The sequence below is a fragment of the Tachypleus tridentatus genome, chromosome 13, assembly GCF_004210375.1.
Source record: "Tachypleus tridentatus isolate NWPU-2018 chromosome 13, ASM421037v1, whole genome shotgun sequence".
Classification (NCBI taxonomy): Eukaryota; Metazoa; Arthropoda; class Merostomata; order Xiphosura; family Limulidae; genus Tachypleus; species Tachypleus tridentatus.
In genome coordinates, this window is record NC_134837.1 from 150,820,738 (window position 1) to 150,837,334 (window position 16,597).

Below are 16,597 nucleotides of genomic sequence, written 5' to 3' on the forward strand. Positions count from 1 at the left end.
ATTTGAATTGAACGCTCTTGTTGCAGGGTTGTAAATTAATAATATAGTGTTTGTTTTATAAATATGTATAGATGTTTCACGAAAAATTCGCTTGAGCGTGTTTACATTATCTTACAACTGACATACAAGTTTCGAGCCTGGCATGTACCATTAAGTTTCTCTGGTGCTTACACGTGGGTTTGAGGATGCCGCTCTCTCGCTTGTGTTTTTAGTCACTGACGTCACAGGTAAACACAAATATGAGGTTTAAAACTCTTAGATATCTTTGTGTAAAAAATTTGTTTATTTTCTTCACTAATTGTATATATGTTTTATTTTCAAAAGTAAAATGGTATCCTTAACTTCTCATGTAATTTTTGTGAATCAAAAGAACAATAAATTGATAAAAAAATAATAATTTATTAAATGAATCCAAAAACAATCACAGTATGTTTCAAATGGACCAAATGCTGATACAAACCGGATACAATTAAAATTGCCTCATTATGTCTCGCAAATGACATGGTCAAATGAGAAAGTCGTATTGGATTTTGGCTGCCGGAAGATCATGTCACAAAATATATACTTTTATTATGCTGTCCAAAGTTGGCTAAGATTAAAACACTTGAAGTTCAGCCAGCTGTTGTGGACTACACCAAGCAGACATTCAATCTTGAGAAGATTGAATACATGGCAATAAATATAATAGAAATGTAGAGTAAGAATTATCAATGGAGTATATAATTTAAGTAGATTCATACTGAGAGAAATGTTTCGTACAAACCCTTGCGGATTTGACATGGATATTTTACGTTATATATTATGGTTTTTGTTGTTTTAAATCAAGCACAATGGGCTGTCTGTGCTCTGCCCACCACGGGTATCGAAACCCGGATTTTAGGGTTTAAGTCCGGAGACATGCCGCTGAGCCACTGGGGGGCATATATATATTATGGAAGACATCCAGATTTCCTAACTAGAGAAAATTAATGGGTTGGGTATTTTTGGGAGTTCAAACTGATTTTAATACTTTATTCTATTAGATTCAAAATTTTATTCTTGATTGATTTAAAATAGTTTATAGATATTTAAGTAACAACATGTTTCACGTCTGTATAGAATAAACTGTATTTCGTTTTCTAGATATGATGCTGCTCAGGAATTATAATAGGAACACCCCAAAATTTGTGATAGATTTTGGATATTTAAAATTATATATCGTATAACTGATACAGGCAGGAGTATTATAGAATAAGCAAGGATATTTACCTGTTTTGATGAAGGTTATCTATATTTAGGTTCACAAATCTATGTTTAGGAAACGGAATTTATTCTATATGAAAATTGCAATAATTGTTATCAACAGTTGTGTAGAAATTTCATCAACATTACTAGTCTTGGACTTTGTAAAGGAGATAATTGTAAATAAATAAAATCTGGCCTGTGTATATGAGATACACGTGGTTATCGAATCTTGAACTTTTCTAATTTTACCCAGTGGATTTGCAAATAATATTCACAAATAATTATTTTGAAATAAAAACTATATAATGTTTTTACTTCATATTATTATTGGTAAAGCACGAAGTTTTCATTATACTTCAATCACTTTAGAAATTTGAAAGTAAAATTCAAAGCAGTTTTAAGCAACATACTATCTGAGGCGACTTGAGTGTAAACTATAGATTAATGTATTTACTTTCAGGACTCCTCAGAAATGAGACAAAATGTATAACAAAATATTTTTCTTTTGTCGTTTCGTTTAATGAAAGATTGTCGAAAGTGTTTAAACATAGTTCATCGTTTATTTGAACCACGGAGCATATTTACTTGTACTGGGCATGACTTCCGTTCCTATATTTTACGTTTGGTTAGAGATGCCATCAATAGAACAATGAAAAGATTATTTCAAGGTAAATGTTTATCTTAGGATTCCTAATTACAACAAATAATAGGTTTTTCTTTCTAATAGTATGATTGTCCTATTACTAAATAAAAAATATCAAAGATCATAGATAAAAAACGTTAATCCCTCTGTGCTGAAAGCACAGAAGACATGTTTACTAACGGAATGAATGACGCACGTGGATGAGATGGTGGCAGGTGTTTTCTAAAGTAAATAACAGTCCCTCATGGGATAACCCTCAGCGATTAGTTGTAACATTGTTTTTTGTACAAATTGTTGAAATATAGAAGTTTCACACCCACAATCTTATCATTATAGGTTCAGAGTGTGAGTCATTAGCCCACAATTTCTGCCCAAACACTTAGTGCATTACCATCATTATCCTTAAAGTATTACTGTAGAGAACTACCGACCCCAAAATTCATCATCTATCCCAACAGATGTACTAGAAAATGTGGTCTCAGAATTTAAACACAGAATTAGATTTATGATGGCTTATGATGAAAGCCATGTAGAAGTTTATTAATTAGCTTAAGTAAAAGTTAAGTCTTCTGAAGGTATTTTCTTTTCAATTTTGTTGTTATCTCAAACAATACAAATATTATTCAATGATATCTGGCATATGCAATTTGAGGACACCCTGAATTATAACTTGCTCAAGATAGAAAGAAGCTTATTAAAAAATATTGATTCTAAGAGAAAAAGTGTTGTAATTTAATAAGACAGTATGAAAGTGTGTACTCTTAATGCTTGGATTGTGCATTATACGATTGCCAAGTTCGGGCAATAATAATGGAGTTGTGTTGAAAATACTGATAAGTATCATACAATTTTCTGCTATCTTGAAAGCTTGCTATAATATGTTGATTATTAATATCGTGAATCATACGTTGTATTTTCTACTTATTAATCTATTTTTACTGAAAACATTTCATTATCTAATATTTATTTAAACATTAGAGAAGTTTAGCTTTGGCCAACGTAGTGACAGTCTTCTCTCTATTTGTGGAGTCATATCTCAGTAATGATCAGTGAATAGCCACACTAATATCACTTCAACCCCAATTCTCAGCCAGTTACCACGAGGAATAAACCAGTAAGGAACAATTTTCTTTTCCATCAGACAAGTGTGATAATTGTTTCAGATGTTTTCTCTTTTATTTCCCCATTTTTGATTTTTTAATTGACGACATCGTTCAAAGGACTTAATACAGTACTCAAAAACTGTGACCTAATAATTAGGTGTTATTCTTGGATGACTTGCTGCAACGGCTTCAACATTTTTGTAAATTATAAAATTTTCACTGATTTTTTCAGATGATTTATGTGTACACATTATCATTTTATCGTAATACTTCGAAATGCATTCAAAAGTGTTTGAAATTCTTCTATTCGCATAGGTCAGTATGAAAAGAAAGTTGTTTGTGTGATATCTGGTAACTAACTTCAAAAAAGGCTTTAAATGATTAGCTAATTAATTTATCTACAGTAAAATTGTAAAAGCTTTCGTTCACTTCTTGTAGACCCTTTATACTTTCCATAGGGGCCCAGCATGGACAGGTGGTTAGGGTGTTCATTCGCAATATGAAGGTCGCAGTTTCGAATCCCAGCAAGTTCACCCTTTCATCCATTGGTAATAAGAGTAGCATAAGCATTGGTAATGAGTAGTAATAATTATTACTATTGCCATCCTTCTAGTCTTACACTGGTACATTAGGAACGACTAGCACAGATAGCCCTCGTGTAGCTATGCGCACAATTCAAAACAAACAAACACACCTTTCCATATGTATGTGTGGGACGCATGGAAGAATTATATTAACATGATTAGCTGTGCATATGTTGAAGAGGATTAGGCAAGAGAGAATATATTTTTAAAATATCAGAATTTTTATATTTACAAAATTTCAAATTGAATTTCCTCAAATGACAGCTATTTTGAATACTTGACGCCAAGAAATGTAAGAGTAGCAGGGCTTTGACGAAAAAATGGCAATAAAAACTTAAGGGTTGGAAGGACTAATGGCAAAGAGTCAGTCACACAAGCCATCTAAAAGTGAATGTGGGCCTTTCTTACTGCTACATTTATCAGGAGTTTTATCCAGATATTTGACATTCCTGTTTGTATATATCCTTTTAGTTTATGGTGATCTGTGAATATAGACATCACTGTCATTGGTCATCCCTACAGTCCTTCCCTGTTTTTCCCATCCGTCATTGACCTTGTTTCAGCTTACTTTGTCTCTTCCTCTATCGAGAAACAGTTCTGATTTTGTAACATCTCACACCATCTGGGCCTGGTGTAGAATTTATCTTTCTTGCTTGAAGAATTCTCTCTCTTGTTCACCTATACTATCTGATATTTCCAGCTATGTGTGTGTCAGCTCTCTCTCATAGTCTATTATTAACTTTCCGCTATCCTCATTTCACAGAAGTATGTCAGGTTTCTTACAGCTGGATATTATTCTTCTGATTGAAACAAAACCTTTTTTTATGTCATTCACCATTCTAGATATTCTTTTAAAACGTTTTCCAAATTTTTCGAAAAAAATAGTTGGAATACTGAGATCTGGTGAATCACATAACTCATGTTTTGGTTAGTATTCCCCACGAGTTATCTTGTTATTTACTGGAATATCATAGTTTAAGAGGAATTTTGATATATGTTTTTCTTATTTCAATGGAAAGAGTTTATTAATTTCAGATGGCAGGAAAACAATGAGTATTGCCTACAGTATTCAGGCAATTTAGAATGTGCCAGGATTTTTACAATGTGTAACTCAAAGAATACTTTGTGAAACTGATTGTTTTAATGTTTAGATATATCTTTGAGAATAAAATGTACTCTTTGATGGATTGAGATGTTATGATGTAACTGGATTTTTCTATTGAAATTAAAGTAATCTACATAGCTCAATTTCCTTTCAGACAAATAATGTTCTAAGTGTCTGAGCAAAGTTATTGCAAATTTTATTTTAAATGTGAATGTTCACTATATTATTTTCGACCAAAGAACGTCGATAAACATATTCCGACTACCCATTTGTGGGATAAACATTATGGTGCATTCGCAAAATTGGCGAAAGAATGTGGCTTTCACCCTATTAAAACTACTTTAGTTCTGCATTAAATGTTTACGGATCAAAAAAGAATTCTGTGTGAGAGAGATGTTCAATAATATGGAGAGAGTTTTTTAACACATACTGAATAACTTACATAAGGCACTTACATAATGATAACCACTTTGGGTTCAGTTTTTCATCAACAGTTGTCGTTGTTATTTTTTTAATTAAGCACAAAGCTACACAATGGGCTATCTGTGCTCTGCCCACCACGGGTATCGAAACTCGGTTTTTAGCGTTGTAAGTCCGCAGACATACCGCTTAGTTACTGGGGGGCTCTCTCAACACGAAACGTCAATGAAATTAATTTTGTGTACGGTTTGACCCTTAGTAGTCATTCCTCAGATTGTTTTATTCCATGAAAATAGTAATTGGTAAGAAAATTATGAGGATGATAAACACTGACCGGTATGTCCAGTATAAATACGTTATTTGAAACCGGTAATTTTAAATTCTTCGTTTTATTTTACGCACATAATAATGAATAAAGTCGTGGTGAAGAAGTACTTAATTATAACTTTGTTACTAAAGCTTATTGAGAAAATTACAGTCTATCCTATTACTAGTAAGTGCTCCTAAGAATCGTTTCGTATATGTATGACCTGGCTTTTCAAGATCAGTAGGGTGCTTGATCTGTAATGTGAATGTCGTGGGCTCGAATTCCTGCCACATCAAACATGCACGAAAACCGAAAATAATGTCCTAAAACGTTATTGTTCCCACTGGTTTGATTTAAATTTTGCACTTTCCATAGTTTCTTTTCGATTACGATAATTATTACTTTGTTTCAAGCCCCTTGGTGAAATGATGCAAGTCTATGAAAGTTTTATAGTTCTTGTATCAAAACGACAAGACTATTTCAAGTTGGCCAAAGTTTATTACGCCTTTTTCTCCCCATAGTATTTGGTGTCTGTTAATATTAATATATTGTGTGCACTTAATGGTTTTATATATTTCTATGTGTTGCCATCTAGTGGCGATTGAGATAATATTTTGAAGGGGTTATAACGATATTTGCGATGGCGCAACATAGATAGAAGTAGCCCATAATATAGGTTTATGTTTTACAAAAAAACAAATAAACCTTTCTGGAAGAATATTAGTATGACGTAAAATATATGGGAATTAATTATGTATACTAGTGTTGTCAACAATTAAAATATATTTTACAACAACCATTATGGTATAAAGTAAAATAAGTATTAGAACCGCACTTTAATTGAGTATCGAGTCGAAATAGTTAAATTCAAATTTTGGGTATTAAAATTATCAGTGTATTTCTTTAATTATTTTTTTACTTTTGAAAGATGCATGCAACTTTGATCTCAAAAACCTACTGATATGGTTTCTAATAAACAAGTCAGGATGACGTTTAGATCTAACTAAACTATATCTTAAAAATCTTCAATACATTATTTAGATACATTGATAAACAATGAATAAAATATAAAATTGGCAATAATACGACACTTAGAAATGTTAGGTCGCGCTCAAGATGATGTGATTCATATTATATAAAATGAGTATTATATAATAAAACGATTTCGAATAAAGAATTCAAGAAGGAACGTAAGAAATAAAGCAGATTTGAAGTCACGGTGGAACGAGCCACTATAATTCAAAATACTTTCAAAAGTAACAAAATTAAATAATTTCCGAAGACATTCTAAACACTTCATATTTGTAATTATTTTATAAATTTTCTCGTTTTGGTTATAAAAACGCTTAAAGTAGGGGTTTTTTACCACCAGGTCTGTATGAGCTTTAGATACTAAACGTTTTCACTCCGTTTTTCTTGTTGTTTTCATCTATATTCGAGCAGTCCGAATAGTTTTAAAGTTATACTAACAACAAAATGCATGTCATGTATATGGGGTTAGGTTAACGTTTTTGCATGTGTTGAAATAGGAACGAAAAATTGAATGTGATATTATTGTAACTGAGGTTAATATATTTTTCGTATTAGTCATAAATTTAAAAACCAGTAGAAGTTTTGCTAAATTTTAAGAATCTATTAAAAAAACGTCTTCCTACGATAAGGCACTCTCTCATCACTCATGGTCAAACCTTTTTCACCTCATTTCTCAGCCTTTGCCTCGTAACCAGTCAGATGCAAAAAAGCGCATTGTCTATGGGAGGTGTTCGTGTAGCTCGTAGACTAGCTTGACGTAATTTTAAATATTTTTTCTTCACAATAGTTTTCTTTGTTAAGTTTTCTTGTCATACTTCTTGGGCCAGTGAAGTGTCATACGTCTTGCAAACAGATGGTAGCGGATTTGATTCTCCGTCAAATCAAACATGCTCGTCTTTTCTGGCCCACTGAAGAGGGTAAACACAACTCCACGTGGAATGCTGTAGTGAGGATTGAAGTTGTGAAGCGTACAGTAAAGATAGTTGAAAAAGGCAGAGGCGTAATAAAGGTTCATTGGAGTCGGTGGACAAACTAGAGAACTACAGAAAACCCCTGGGTAGAGCCAAAGCTCCTGATGATGAGAAGCGTCCAACATCTTCAAGGCTAAGATTCTGGCAGAGCCATACACCAGAGACCCATAGTCAAGTTTCGATCAAATGAGGAAATGATAGATTTTTCTATAGAACATCAATTCCTCTCCAAGAACTGGAAGAAAGGACATGGAGAATGTTCATTGCTCTTGAACACTTGACAAGTAGCTGCATGGTATGTGGAATAAAGATCATCTTAAAGATAAGACCCAAATGTTTTGTTTCAGTAAACACAGGAAGTACGGTTTCTCTGAGACAGAGCTCAGGATCAGACAGAATACCCCATTGCAGTGCATGGAAACGATTTTAGAGCGATTAAAGGTAAAACCGTTTACTGTAGTCCATTTCAGTAAACAATAGAGGGCACTCTGTAACTGTCGTACATTAAACCTCATGCTTCATGACTGACACAAGATTTGGAAGTCGTCGACACAGAGATCGTTTGCAAATGTAGGTGATAATTGTCAACTGATAGCATTAACTTTTTATAATGAAAAGTGTGACACCCAAGAGACAGGTCTGAGGGACTCAAGTTCGTGTTAGAAAGAACGGGAAAGTGTCGAACACACACGGACATGGAATCGACAGAAAATACCACACTGACTTGCCTCTCAAAACAACACAGTTATTACATTTTTGAAGCTAGTATTAAAATAAGTCAGTTAATAAATATCAATATTACTATAAATTTATCACTTATGTCATGTCTGACTTAAGGTATAAGTCGGCTGCTTACCAACTGAATTAGATATAATTCATTCGAAGTCTAATATGTGATATACAAACTTTGCTCAAAAATAGCTCGGTCATAATCAAAAACAGATTTATTCGAATTCAATAGTGTACCATATTTACAATTTGATACGCTTTAAGTATGAATTTTAAGCTCAGTAAAATTCACTTGTCACGTTTTTTCCTTATTCAAACATTTCCTTTTAGCTTAATGTTGAGTATTATAAAATGAAATATATAGATTCATGACATGGCGCTGCTACTTAACCGACAAAAATAATATTTAATTATGACCTTCGATGAATACTGTATGACATATATTTACTCAAAAATTGAAATAAACGTATATCCTAATTCCCAAGAAGTTTATTCATGCAGTAAGTCACGTTCGTGTTTTACGGATGTGTGATCGTTTAGAACATGTATGTGTTTGTTATGTTGTTTACACAGGTAAATATTACATACTCAACCCTCATTATTAATTCTGAACTAATGTGTACGTGTTAATGATTGGATTTCTTGGAAAACATCCAATTTAAACAAAGAAGTAGAAACTTTATAAAAGTTTTGATAAAACTTTGACTGACGAAAAACATTTGTTGAAATATGCAAACTGTGGACTTAAGGGAAATCTAAATTGCTGTGTTTCGCACTGGTATACGAAAAATATACTTCAGTATATCATATTGTTCTTCACTTCTGTTGCTTTTCCATACTCCAGCACCAGAGCCGTATTACAAACCATGCCAGTTAGGTAAGAAAGAGAAAATTTGAGAATTTGATTTAATTTGTTATAAGATATGATATCTTGACTCATTCCTTCTTCTAATGTTACACTCGACGTCTTTCAATCACGGGAAAAAATAATTACTTTTGTTCTGTTTCTGTTGCGTACTAAATAGAGTCTAATTACACTAATTACATTGTTTTAGATATAAAATATTTGTTCACTAATAATAATAACTCTAGTAAATAATAATGAAAAATTGTAAATATCTTTCTTGGTTTATCACGGTTATGAGTTTTAAAAATTATTTTAATAATATTGTTTTCTGTTAAAATTAGGAAATTATTATTTTTATGGAAGTATATCTAAGACAAACATTGCTCGAAAAACGTTGGAGTATTACGTTTGAAAAAGGTTTTAAAGATGAATAAAGATGAATCGAACTCAGAATATAGTTATGTAAAACCTCAGATTTAACTTTTCGTATATGGCCTAAAAAATATGAAATCTACCACATTTCTGTTTTTTACAAACTGCATTTGCAGAATAAAACAAAGCACGAATTATAATTTTTACTACTTTTTACACAATATAACTTATTTTGGTGTTAGCTTTCATGACTTTATTTCTTTCATTGTTATCAAATTAAATTTCAATTAATTTCTGAAAAACTGAAATCTATAAATGGTTTTATACAAAACAAAATATAGTATTTATGAAATAGTTAAGGTACATTGAATGTAACATTAATTATTTTAATAAGAGTTTTAAAAATGTTCAAGATTCTTTAAGCTTAAATGAAAAACAGTTAATTTTCTAAAATAGGAATGTCAAAACGTTTTGTTTAGTTAAATAAAAAGAAGAAAGGTACATCAAAGTTATCGAGTAAGTGTTTCATTATTGTTTTTTATGACTAGTTGTTGTAATTTCTGGAACGAAGAATTAAAATGTTACGTTTTGACTTGTTTATTTAAATACTTTATATTTGACATTTGAATATTCACATGATATTTTTGGTTTTCTAATAACATGAAACATCTGAAGGTTCTCTATGTTTACTGTATGTTTGGATTTATTTTGCATATTTATCAGAGATTAATGAAATTCCTCAGTGACTGAGTGAAAAACTGGAGGTTTATTCGGTCAAAATAATTGATCCATAAGCCATGGTGGACTCAATGCTGATACCTATTACGTAGCTTTGTGCGTAAACACACAGCACATAGAAAAATCTATTGATGACAGTAATGCTCTAATAAAAATTGATTAATTGAGAATAATGGTTGATTGGTTGATTTACTGTTTTATGGTACAAAGCAGCAAGGCTATCTGCACAAAACGTCCGGTAAAATGGTAAAAATAAAGTAAATGTAGTAAAATTCATAAAAGGAAATGAAGGTAAAACAAAACAACATTGAAAAACAGAAAAAAACATAAAACCAATGTTGACACCTAGTCTACAATGTTATGAGAGAAAGCAGAGTAAGAGAAGTTGTAAAGAACTTTATGAAGCACAATGGTAATGATTATAACCCATCAGGAAAACTAACAGGTAAGCACAAGAACCACCGTCAGTCACCTGAAGTTGGCCTTTCCTGTCCTGGTTCCGGGTTATGTGTCATTTCAGCCATCATCAAAAGGTAAATTAATAAAAGTGTTAAAAGACTTTTAGCAGAAAAATTGTAATAATAACTCGCCAGGACGACTAACGGGTAATTCAAACAGCAGCGTTAGTCACCTGAAGTTGGCCTTTCCTTTGGTTGAGTTATTTAATGTCATGGCCATTTTCGAATTTTAAATCGAACAAGAGAGATTGAGACTTTTAAAAGGGAACCACAGCTTAAAAGGTGTAATGAATAAATATCAAACACTTAAATGGCATTAAAAAAATTAATGACCATTAAAAAACTAAAAGCTTTATCAAGGTGGACAGTGTCACCGTCACCAATAACATTGTATAATGTTATGGACAAACCTTGGGACAAAACATGTTTAAAATAGTGGCGTCGTTTAGAGTCGTAACGATGGCAAGAAAGTAAAATGTGGATTACAGTGATTTGAGTGTTATACAAACTACACACCGGTGCATCATTTCCAGATAAAAGAAAACGATGAGTTAAAGAACCGTGACCAATGTGTTGTCTCGTTAGAACAACTTCCTCCTTTCGAACCTTACGAAAGCTGGACGGCCAAAGTCCAATATACGGTTTTATTTGTAAAAGCTTGTTGTCGCGTTGCTCACTCCAAGTTGACTGCCAGCCGGCACGGAGTCGAGCTCTGAATACAGGACCATAGTCCATGTAGGGAATAGGCAAAGTGGTGATAGTGCCAGAGCAGATAGATTTAGCTGCCGTGTCTGGAAGCTCGTTCCTGCGTATACCAACGTAACGTGGTAGCCAAAAAAACTGGATAGAAGTAGATGTTAATGAGAAATGGGCCAGTCGGTTTTGAATATCAGCAAAAACAGGGTGTGAACCAATGTGAAGTGATTCCAAGGTCAGTAGAGAACTAAGCGAGTCAGTATAAATAGTGCATTTGGAGTACTGCTTAGCTTCAGTACGCGTATGATCCAGGGCAGGATATATAGCGTACAGTTCAGCAGTGAACACAGAAGCTGTAGAGGAGATTCTGCGTTCAACCACCGAACCGCAACAAACCATGGCAGAGCCCACAGAGTTACCTGATTTTGAACCATCCGTATAAATTAGAATGGAAAGATTGTTCAAAAGATGTTCAGTAAATAAAAGACGGTACTTCCAATCGGAAGTATCTGCCTTTCTCAGATGACTTAAAGAAAGATCACACTTGGAAACTGTAATAAACCATGGTGGGATGGGCTGACCAGTGGATTCTGCAATTGTATCCAAGGGCAGACCCAATTCATCCAACTACGTCTGGACGCGAAGGCCAAAAGGAGCAATGACAGATCGTCTGTTCTTAAAAAGTATGGCCCACCGAGAAAGGAAAACACATCCCCAGGTGGGATGCTTTGGTAAGGAACGAAGTTTCGAAGAATATAGTAAAGACAGTTGCAAACGGCGAAGGTGCAGAAAAGGTTCATGAGATTCTACGTATAAGCTCTGAACTGGAGAGGTGCGAAAAGCCCCAGTGCAGAGTCGAAGTCCTTGATGATGAATGGGGTCCAGCATCTTTAAGGCCGAGGGTCTGGCACAGCCATAGACCATTGATCCATAGTCGAGTTTTGATCGAATAAGACCACGATATATCTTTAACATAGAACATCGATCCCCTCCCCAACTGGTGGTGGAAAGGACACGGAGGATGTTCAGTGTTCTTGTGCATTTGTTCCGTAGCTGCTTTAAGTGTGGTATAAAGGTCAGCTTACGTTCAAAGATAAGCTCCAAGAACTTGGTCTTAGGGACCACTGACAGCGAAACTTCACCGATACGGCGTTCAGGATCAGGGTGAATACTTCGTTGGCGACAAAAGTGCATGCAAACTATTTTAGAGAGAGAGAAATTAAAGCCGTTCGCCGTGGTCCACTTCAATACACGATTGAGGGCAGTTTGTAGTTGCCGCTTAATATATCTCATGTTCGACGACTGATACGAGATGTGAAAGTCGTTGACATAGAGCCCGTTTGCAACAGTAAGAGGGAGTTGTTCATTGATGGCATTAATCATTTTGCTGAAAAGTGTGACACTCAAAACACAGCCCTGAGGGACCCCAAGTTCCTGTAGAAAAGAACGGGAAAGTGTCGAACCCACACGAACTTGGAATCTCCTGTCCATTAAATATATTTTAATAAACATGGGTAAATGGCCACGTAACCCATATATATAGAGGTCTCGCAAAATGCCATACCTCCATGTTGTGTCATAAGCCTTCTCAAATGTCAAAGAATATTGATACAAGATGTTGGCATTTGAAAAAAGGCTTCTCTGATCGATGTTTAAAGTCAAATTAGGTGGTCCATGGTGGAGTGCTGTCGTCGGAACCCACACTGAGTGAGCGAGAGGAGGTTGTTTGATTTGAGGAACCAAACAAGACGAGCATTAACCATCCTCTCTAAGGTTTTACAGAGACAGCTCGTCAAAGCAATTGGACGGTATTTTGAAGGAATCTTGAGATCTTTCCTAGGCTTAGAGAAAGGTATGATAATAACCTGGTGCCAGGCATCCGGAAAAACATTCTCCTGCCAGATCCGGTTAAAGCAATTAGAAGAATATCAAAAGAAGCAGGAGTGTGATAGCGTAGCATGTCATAGTGTACATCATCAGGTCAATCAGATGTACTGCCAGACCGATGAAGGGCCATTTTCAGTTTTACCAGTGTAAAGGGACGATTATAGAGAATGTCAGTTTGAAAGGAAAGAGATGAACGCTCTGCCCGAGTCTTGATGACCAAGAAGGTGGAGGAACAAGCAGAAGTGCTAGATACCCGGCAAAAGCTTTCACCTAGAGCATTGGCGATGCTCCGGACATCAGCTACCTCTTGGCTATCTTTCAGAGAGAAAGATCGAGAGGGAGACAGAATTGTAGTGCCCACTGACCTTTCTAACCCTGTCCCATATGACCTTGGAACTGGTGGTAGAAGATATACTAGTTGTGAAATTAATCCAAGATTCCTTCTGGCTTTGACGTCTTACCTACTTAGCATGTGCACGGGCTCTTTGGAAAGCGATGCGGTTTGAAAGTGTGGGATATCTACGGAAAATATCCTAGGCCCGTTTTTTGAGCCTTCCGTGCCATGCGGCAGGCAGGATTCCACCACGGACGAGGATATCGTGGAAAACGTGTCGAGGTTTTAGGAATACACTGAACAGCTGCTTGTATAATACAGTCAGTTACCGCTGCCATACAGTCGTCTACTAATGGCTGACTGATGATGGCAGGATCAAATTCTGCGAGAGCAGTGAAAGTGGTCTAGTCTGCCTGATCCAGCTTCACCGGGGAACGCGGGTAAGGGTGGCATGGACCACGGTCAGTGTCTCTCATTAGCGGGATAGGACTGACTAGGTGAGTGAAAATAAGTAAAAGAACCAGTATTTAAAAGAGAAAGGTTGTAATCAGAGAGCATACGCTCTACAGAGCGACCCTTCCTATCAATAACAGCACTTCCCCAGAGGGGATGATGTCCATTAAAATCCTCCAGGATTAGAAAGGGAGACGGCAACTGTTCAATGAGAGCATCAAGGTCTGATTGATCATATGTCTCTCCAGGTGACAGGTAGAGAAATCAAACAGTGATGGTATGACCCAAGGAAACACGAATGGCTACGGCCTCCAAGAATGTGTTGAGTGACAAAGACATGGTAGGCACATGCTGATCAACCAATAGTGCCACCCCTCCATGTACTCGTACATCACACAGCCTGTGATTTCTGTACAGAGAAAACTGCCGAAAAGTGACTGTATAGGCATGTTTCAGAAATGTTTCTTGTAAGGAAAGACATACAGGATGGTAGGAAGCAATCAGTGTTTTGATGTCATCCAGATTAGAACGTAAACCTCGACAGTTCCATTGTGTCAAGGTGCCCATTTTTTAATGACGGGTAGGCGAAGTGGCTGGAGAACCTTTCTGTTTACAACCACGTCTTTTTTCCTTACTGTCCTTATTCGGAAAAGGTCTATCGACCTCCATGGATCCTGTCCTGGGTCGATTACGCAGGTTTTTGTTGTTGGAAGGGGATTCCAGTGACTTAGGACGCAAACGAATGATTGTTTTGTATATTGGGGTGGGAGATAAAGATGTATCTGAAGAAATGCCTGTACTTGAAACCAAAGGATGTGGATCTTGGGGTTTGTTGAAATGTATGGGTGTAAGAGAGATGGGTGTAGAATTGATTCACCAACCTTTTTAACCATGGAGGTCAAAAGGCTTTTCATTTGTTTTGAAAAAGATTCTTTTGGAGGCACAGAGAGATCTGTCTACACTCCAACTGTAGTTGTGGAACGAAGTGCAGCAGCATATGTCCGAGATGGAGTGGCGGACAGCAATTTCCGAGCCTTAAAATAACTAATGTTATGAGTTGTTTTCAAACGCTGCACCTATTTTTCCTCCAATCATTTAGAGCAAGAACGAAAGTAGGAAGGGTGAGAACCATTGCAGTTGATACAATGTGGGTCCGTGTCACACTCATATGCATCGTGGTCCTTGCCACCATTGAAAATAATGAAAGAAAACAACGAAATAGCTACGCATATGTTTTGAAAATTTAATGTTTATTGTAACTGTTCCCAAGTTGGAGGTTTTTAAGTGAGAAGCGTCTTTCGTTCTCTACCCTCACTAGTAGAGCGGTAAGTTTACGGATTTACAATGCTACAATCAGGGGTTCGATTCTCGTCAGTGGGCGTAGCAGATAGCTTGAAGTAGCTATGTTATAAGGACATTCTCACTTTCTTTCTTTAGGTAAGAAATATAATTATACAAGAACTAATTTAAGAGATGGAGATTTAGAGTTTTGTTTTTCTTGCATTGACTGCTAAATGTCTTCTCTTTTAATGATTTGTGTATGGTGAGTGAAATTCTTTACGTACGTAGTAAAGGTTGATTTTATATATATATGTAAGAATGTATTGTTAATTTCGTTTCAGTTAGTTTATGAGCAACTAAAACAGGTCTCTAACTATAATTTAAAATACTTATGTAAGTAACAAATTTAAAAAATTTCGAAAACATTCTAGAAACTTCTTATTTGTAATTATTTTATTAATTTTCTCGTTTTGTGCCAAGCGTATCGAGATACAAGTATTTTTAAATATTGGTAAAAAGGCTTAAGTTAGGGATTTATCACCAATAGATCAGTATGAACTTTAGAAACCAAATCAATTTTTTTTTTTTATTTTATAGATAGTCTTTTCGAAATAATTGTACTCACAAACTGATTTGTAAAGTTAAATGATCTTGTTGTGCAAGTTATTGATGAGGCGACAATTTGGATGGATAGAATAACATTTTCTCTCCAAAGTTCTTCAAATACAACTAAGAATAGACAGATTTTCTAATTTACTACTTGTGATCAACTGATATGGCAGATCTATGTTGGTTTTACTGTCTTGAAGGTTTCACACGTTGCACAGTAATTCCTGTAGGTTGAATACGAAAATGACATAAATTTCACTAAACGTCGTAAGAATATTTGAAATAAGATCAAATTCTGTTATTCTTAAACTGCTGACAATCATATACCATAAATTTCCATAAACCCATCGCTACATGAAAGTTTTATCGATTGTTCTAAAATCATGAGAAATACAAACATTAGTATATAAACGGTTAACAGACCACATAATGTGTTATTTACGGATAGTATTTGTTTGTGTATGTACTTTATTGATCTATTTTTGTTTTCAACATTTTTTATTCGCCGATATGGAAAAAGAGGTTAAATGAATGTACTAAACTTGTTCTTTTATATTTTATGTTTTTTGGGGATCAAGAAAAATTATGGGCTCCACCCAAATTTGCACCGCTTGTATTGAACAGTTGCAATAATGGATTAAAGGTAAGAAAATATCTTTGACTTTTGGAATTAGAAACTCCTAGAACTCAAAAAGATGACTGTTATTTTGTTGATGTAACGTGCTAGGCTACAACACTTTAAATAGAAAGGAACTTTCTTATCCGAACTTTCAAACTGTTATAAGACCTGTTGCTCTGGACCTG

At 34.9% G+C, this 16,597-nt stretch overlaps 1 protein-coding gene across 3 annotated transcripts in view; it reads left to right on the forward strand.

The window, feature by feature from the left end:
• LOC143236998 (juvenile hormone acid O-methyltransferase-like) overlaps nt 1-16,597 on the forward strand; it is an 81,193-nt gene that overhangs the window by 11,920 nt on the left and 52,676 nt on the right. For 2 of the 3 annotated variants that reach the window (XM_076475785.1, XM_076475784.1), the window contains exons 1-2: nt 8,816-8,995; nt 16,372-16,436. The exons of the other annotated variant lie outside the window; for it this stretch is intronic. The gene's annotated coding sequence lies outside the window, so the exon portion shown is untranslated. Of the gene's footprint in view, nt 1-8,815; nt 8,996-16,371; nt 16,437-16,597 lie in introns of those variants that run through there. 3 annotated transcript variants of the gene reach the window in all.